The sequence below is a fragment of the Vulpes vulpes genome, chromosome X, assembly GCF_048418805.1.
Source record: "Vulpes vulpes isolate BD-2025 chromosome X, VulVul3, whole genome shotgun sequence".
NCBI classification, from domain to species: Eukaryota; Metazoa; Chordata; class Mammalia; order Carnivora; family Canidae; genus Vulpes; species Vulpes vulpes.
The window spans coordinates 54282371-54288170 of NC_132796.1; the positions used below are offsets into that span (position 1 = coordinate 54282371).

Genomic DNA, 5800 nt, shown 5'->3' on the forward strand with positions numbered 1-5800 from the left:
GTTAGGAGTCTTTATGTTCTGTCTCCCTTTCTGATATTTCCCACACATTTCTTCTCCCTTCCCTTATATTCCCTTTCACTATTATTTATATTCCCCAAATGAATGAGAACATACAATGTTTGTCCTTCTTCGATTGACTTACTTCACTCAGCATAATACCCTCCAGTTCCATCCACGTTGAAGCAAATGGTGGGTATTTGTCGTTTCTAATGGCTGAGTAATATTCCATTGTATACATAAACAACATCTTCTTTATTCATTAATCTTTTGATGGACACCGAGGCTCCTTCCACAGTTTGGCTATTGTGGACATTGCTGCTATAAACATTGGGGTGCAGGTGTCCTGGCGTTTCATTGCGTCTGTATCTTTGGGGTAAATCCCCAACAGTGCAATTGCTGGGTCGTAGGGCAGGTCTATTTTTAACTCTTTGAGGAACCTCCACACAATTTTCCAGAGTGGCTGCACCAGTTCACATTCCCACCAACAGTGTAAGAGGCTTCCCTTTTCTCCGCATCCTCTCCAACATTTGTGGTTTCCTGCCAGAAGTGGACCCTGAACTATATGGTCAAATAATATTCTATAAAGGAGGAAAGACTATTCATTGGAAGAAAGACAGTCTCTTCAATAAATGGTGCTGGGAAAATTGGACATCCACATGCGAAGAATGAAACTAGACCACTCTCTTTCACCAGACACAAAGATAAACTCAAAATGGATGAAAGATCTAAATGTGAGACAAGATTCCATCAAAATCCTAGAGGAGAACACAGGCAACACCCTTTTTGAACTCAGCCACAGTAACTTCTTGCAAGATACATCCACGAAGGCAAAAAAAAACAAAAGCAAAAATGAACTATTGGGACTTCATCAAGATAAGAAGCTTTTGCACAGCAAAGGATACAGTCAACAAAACTAAAAGACAACCTACAGAATGGGAGAAGATATTTGCAAATGACGTATCAGATAAAGGGCTAGTTTCCAAGATGTATAAAGAACTTATGAAACTCAACAGCAAAGAAACAAACAATCCAATCATGAAATGGGCAAAAGACATGAAGAGAAATCTCACAGAGGATGACATGGACATGGCCAACATGCACATGAGAAAATGCTCTGCATCACTTGCCATCAGGGAAATACAAATCAAAACCACAATGAGATACCACCTCACACCAGTGAGAATGGGGAAAATTAACAAGGCAGGAAACAACAAATGTTGGAGAGGATGCGGAGAAAAGGGAAGCCTCTTACACTGTTGGTGGGAATGTGAACTGGTGCAGCCACTCTGGAAAACTGTGTGGAGGTTCCTCAAAGAGTTAAAAATAGACCTGCCCTACGACCCAGCAATTGCACTGTTGGGGATTTACCCCAAAGATTCAGATGCAATGAAACGTCGGGACACCTGCACCCCGATGTTTCTAGCAGCAATGTCCACAATAGCCAAACTGTGGAAGGAGCCTCGGTGTCCATCGAAAGATGAATGGATAAAGAAGATGTGGTTTATGTATACAATGGAATATTACTCAGCAATTAGAAACGACCAATACCCACCATTTGCTTCAACGTGGATGGAACTAGAGCGTATTATGCTGAGTGAAATAAGTCAATCGGAGAAGGACAAACAGTGTATGTTCTCATTCATTTGGGGAATATAAATAATAGTGAAAGGGAATATAAAGGAAGGGAAAAGAAATGTTGGGAAATATCAGGAAGGGAGACAGAACATAAAGACTCCTAACCCTGGGAAACGAACTAGGGGTGGTGGAAGGGGAGGAGGGCGGGTGTTGGAGGGGAATGGGTGACGGGCACTGAGGTGGACACTTGACGGGATGAGCACTGGGTGTTTTTCTGTATGTTGGTAAATTGAACACCAATAAAAATTAATTAAAAAATAAATAAATAAAAATATTAGCTAGTATTGTAATCAGAATAGGCTGGATGCAGTGGGACTCTAAGCAAAAGAGAGACTAATCTTTACAGATAGTTCCTTCAAAGCCACAAAGCAACCACTCCATAGTGGAATATACCTCAATAGGAACCAAGATTTAGGGCTGCCACATACAACACTCTCCTTCCTTCATAGAGCTAATCAACACCAACAAATTCTTGGGTTTGGGTCCCACTTTTTTTTAAAGGTACTATGTAAATTTCCCTTTTATTATGGCAACACAGCAATTATCTCATTTTTCTTACAGTTGAACCCAAGACAACCTCCTCCACCCCAATGAATCCCATTCTGAAGTGATTTCTACTCCACAATAAGTCTAATTGAACTTATACGGCCCCTGGTATCCTTGATTATGTTTAGAAGACATGTAGTATACTTTATGGAAATGTGGGAAACACTCAAGTAACAATATCATAAGCACATACTCTCTCCAGGTTGTCTACTTTTTGCTAATCTCCCTCACCTGTTAATATGTTTTTTTTTTAGTTTAGCACCTTTTATTAAGTGATCTCTGCTCTCGTAGCTGCTGCTTGTCAGCCTGTTCTTAAAACATAAAACACAGGATGCCTGGATGGTGCAGTTGGTTAAGCATTCAACTCTTGGTTTTGATTCAGGTTGTGATCTAGGGGTCATGAGATCAAGCCCTGCATTGGACTCCATGCTCAGCACTAAGTCTGCTCTCCTTCTCTCTCTGCCCCTCATTCCTGTGCCTTTTCTTTCTCTCACTCTCTAAAATAAATAAATATATTTTTTTAAAAAAAACATAAAATTCTTTTCCAATTCTTCTTGTCTAGGACAGGAGGATCTTCCAGATAGCATGCCAAAAGAACAAGAGACTCTTATGATACCAGCTAAAATGATGGTGCCATACAGAGAGGGAGAAGGTCATGGCACATTCAACTGCAGCTTCCAGAGGTTTTGAAAAAGGAGCCTTTGAGGGCCCACACTACCTGGCATTTTGATGCTGCCACTATGGGTTTTGCTCCATAAGGTTTTGGCAGGTAGGTTAAGCACTCACGAAAGCATATTCTGGATTTGGGCTATGGTTGTTTGGTCACTGACAGTCTTATTCCATATTTAAATAATGTCCTCCTGAAGCTGGACAGAGACTACAGCCCCACAGATCTCCTCCCCAACTGTGAACTGTTCCTCCAACATGGCCAGGATAAGACTCCCAGCAATGAGATGCCAAGCCCTTCAGGAGCTGAATGATTCACTTGCCACCATTTTTATTTGCATCATTGTCCTACATGGGCTTAATTCCTTCCTTGTAGATATGGAAGTCACTGTGGCCTGTCAAGTCCCCAGGACCTGCCATGTGGCCATAAACTCCTGCAGAACTGTTCCACAGAGGCAAAGGTTCCAATCTGTTTGGTATTCTGTTCATAGCTCTGTGAGCTGGTGGGACAGCCAGGGGTTCTTCTCAAGTATCAGAAAGTATAGTTGTACTGCAGGAGATGCTCGTACAGGGGCAGCAGCCTTTCTCTTGCTGCTGCCTTAACTCTTGTCTCATTCCATTTTTTCCTTCTCACCTTCTTTCTGTGCTGTTTTCTTCATTCTGATCATGGTCCCCACTATCATCATCTTTCAATGCACTGAACTTGTTCATCCTCTCACTGCTGCCATCACCACTGCTTCATGGAGTGACTTCCACTCTGCTGACCCTCTCCTGTCAATTCTTGAAAATTTCAATTTGAGAGGCATTTTCTGACATTTTCTGACTCCAAATACTCCCTTTTGGGGGCATGTGACCTCCTCTGGGTTTTGGGGTAACATCATATACACATGTTGGATATAAGAATGTGAATAATGAGGTGAATCCATCTACTATTCCACCCAATAAATATAAATCTTGGTGTGAATGAGAGATGGGAGACTTGAATCAGCTCTTCACTTAGATGATCAGTTTCTGTGTGCTTCTCACAGTGTAAGTATGCCACCACCTTGAATGTGTTCTAGTGTTTAAACATGTATTTTTTCATTCAACAGGGACACTAAACATCAGCCAGCTATTTTTTTAAAGATTGATTGATTGATTGATTGATTTATGATGGAGAGAGAGAGAGAGAGAGAGAGAGAGAGAGAGAGGCAGAGACACAGGAGGAGGGAGAAGCAGGCTCCATGCCGGGAGCCCGACGTGGGACTTGATCCCGGGACTCCAGGATCGCACCCTGGGCCAAAGGCAGGTGCTAAACCGCTGAGCCACCCAGGGATCCCCCTAATCCAGCTATTTAATCTGGTGCTCAATTGAAGAAACAAGGATCTATTCCAATGCTGGCCTTATTGATAGACATTATGTAGATCTTTCACATGGAGCTCTCACAAATGACTTTCAAAGATAATTTTGGCTACATGTACTTTTCCCTTAAATATTTAATCCCCTTTAAAATCTTGGTATAAAAGGCAATTTCACTGCACTAACTATAGTTTACTCGTTGAGAAAAGTGTTTTTTCCCCCACCAAAGTGTGTGTTTTAGAAAAGCCACTAAAGAGGAAGTATTTCATAGAAAAAGGAAAAGGCTTGGTAATGGACACCAATCCTCTGAGCACTTGGCCAGTGGTAGTGAAATTCCATAGTTGGTGCTTGGAGACAAGGATTGGAGATAGACATTGTATCCTCACATCCCACCTTGCAACCCAGGATTTTTTTTCTACTAGTAGAACAAAGGTGTATGGGAAAATCATGAATGGGGTAGTATATTTTCAAATTAAAACCCAGGAAAAATGTATGGATAAGAAGTGTATGGGATGAGGAATGGGGAATAAGATAAAGAAGTTATGTTCAAAAAACATTGATTGGGAGGTAATAAGATCCTGAACATGGGAGTGGGGACTTATGGGGAAATTCCAATGAAGCTGGAGATATCATACCCCTAAGTTCTATTGAGTTTTCTTTGCCAGGCTTTCCACCCTTGCCTGAGTAGGTTAGATATGCTTTGCCCAAAATATCTGTAATGGCCTCTCTTATGGTAGTTTCCTTGTAAAGCACTGCTGACTCTCCTCAGGGTCTACCCTGCAAACTTCTTTGCTCCTAGATAAATGCTGGGGCTCAAGTCCCAGCAAACCTTGAAGGGTAATCCACTAGAAGATGTGCTACACACCAAAACATGTGCATGATTTTTCCAATTTAAACAGATGGAAATATGGAGAATATGTGTGGGAATGAAGTGAATAATGGTGGAAGGAATATGAAGCTGAATGAGGCTAAATTGACTGATATGAGCCCACACTAAGCAAAGATTATGGATTCAATGATTTAGTTCAAGTTATTAGAAAGGACTCTAACAGTGTGGTTGGTTGGGTAGCTGAAAATGGACCCAAAAGTGACCTATACTAAGTGAAGTTGAAATACCAGAACTGTCCTGTTATACTATAAAAATAGGGATTCAAAGGCTTAAGAAGATTGGAAAGTTAGAGTGGATTTATCATTTAAGATCTGCTCACTTTTTCCCCAGTCTCACTGGTGTGAGGTGGTATCTCATTGTGGTTTTGATTTGTCTTTTAGTTTTGTTGACTGTATCCTTTGCTGTGCAAAAGCTTCTTATCTTGATGAAGTCCCAATAGTTCATTTTTGCTTTTGTTTCTTTTGCCTTCGTGGATGTATCTTGCAAGAAGTTACTGTGGCCGAGTTCAAAAAGGGTGTTGCCTGTGTTCTCTTCTGTGATTTTGATGGACTCTTGTCTCACATTTAGATCTCTCATCCATTTTGAGTTTATCTTTGTGTATGGTGAAAGAGAGTGGTCCAGTTTCATTCTTCTGCATGTGGATGTCCAATTTTCCCAGCACCATTTATTGAAGAGACTGTCTTTCTTCCAATGGATAGTCTTTCCTCCTTTATCGAATATTAGATG

General features: G+C 41.1%; 1 pseudogene; it reads right to left on the reverse strand.

Moving 5' to 3' along the window:
• Positions 1-2834: 2834 nt before the first annotated feature.
• LOC112911813 (eukaryotic translation initiation factor 4E type 2 pseudogene) lies at positions 2835-3558 on the reverse strand (annotated as a pseudogene).
• Between the last annotated feature and the right edge of the window lie 2242 nt (positions 3559-5800).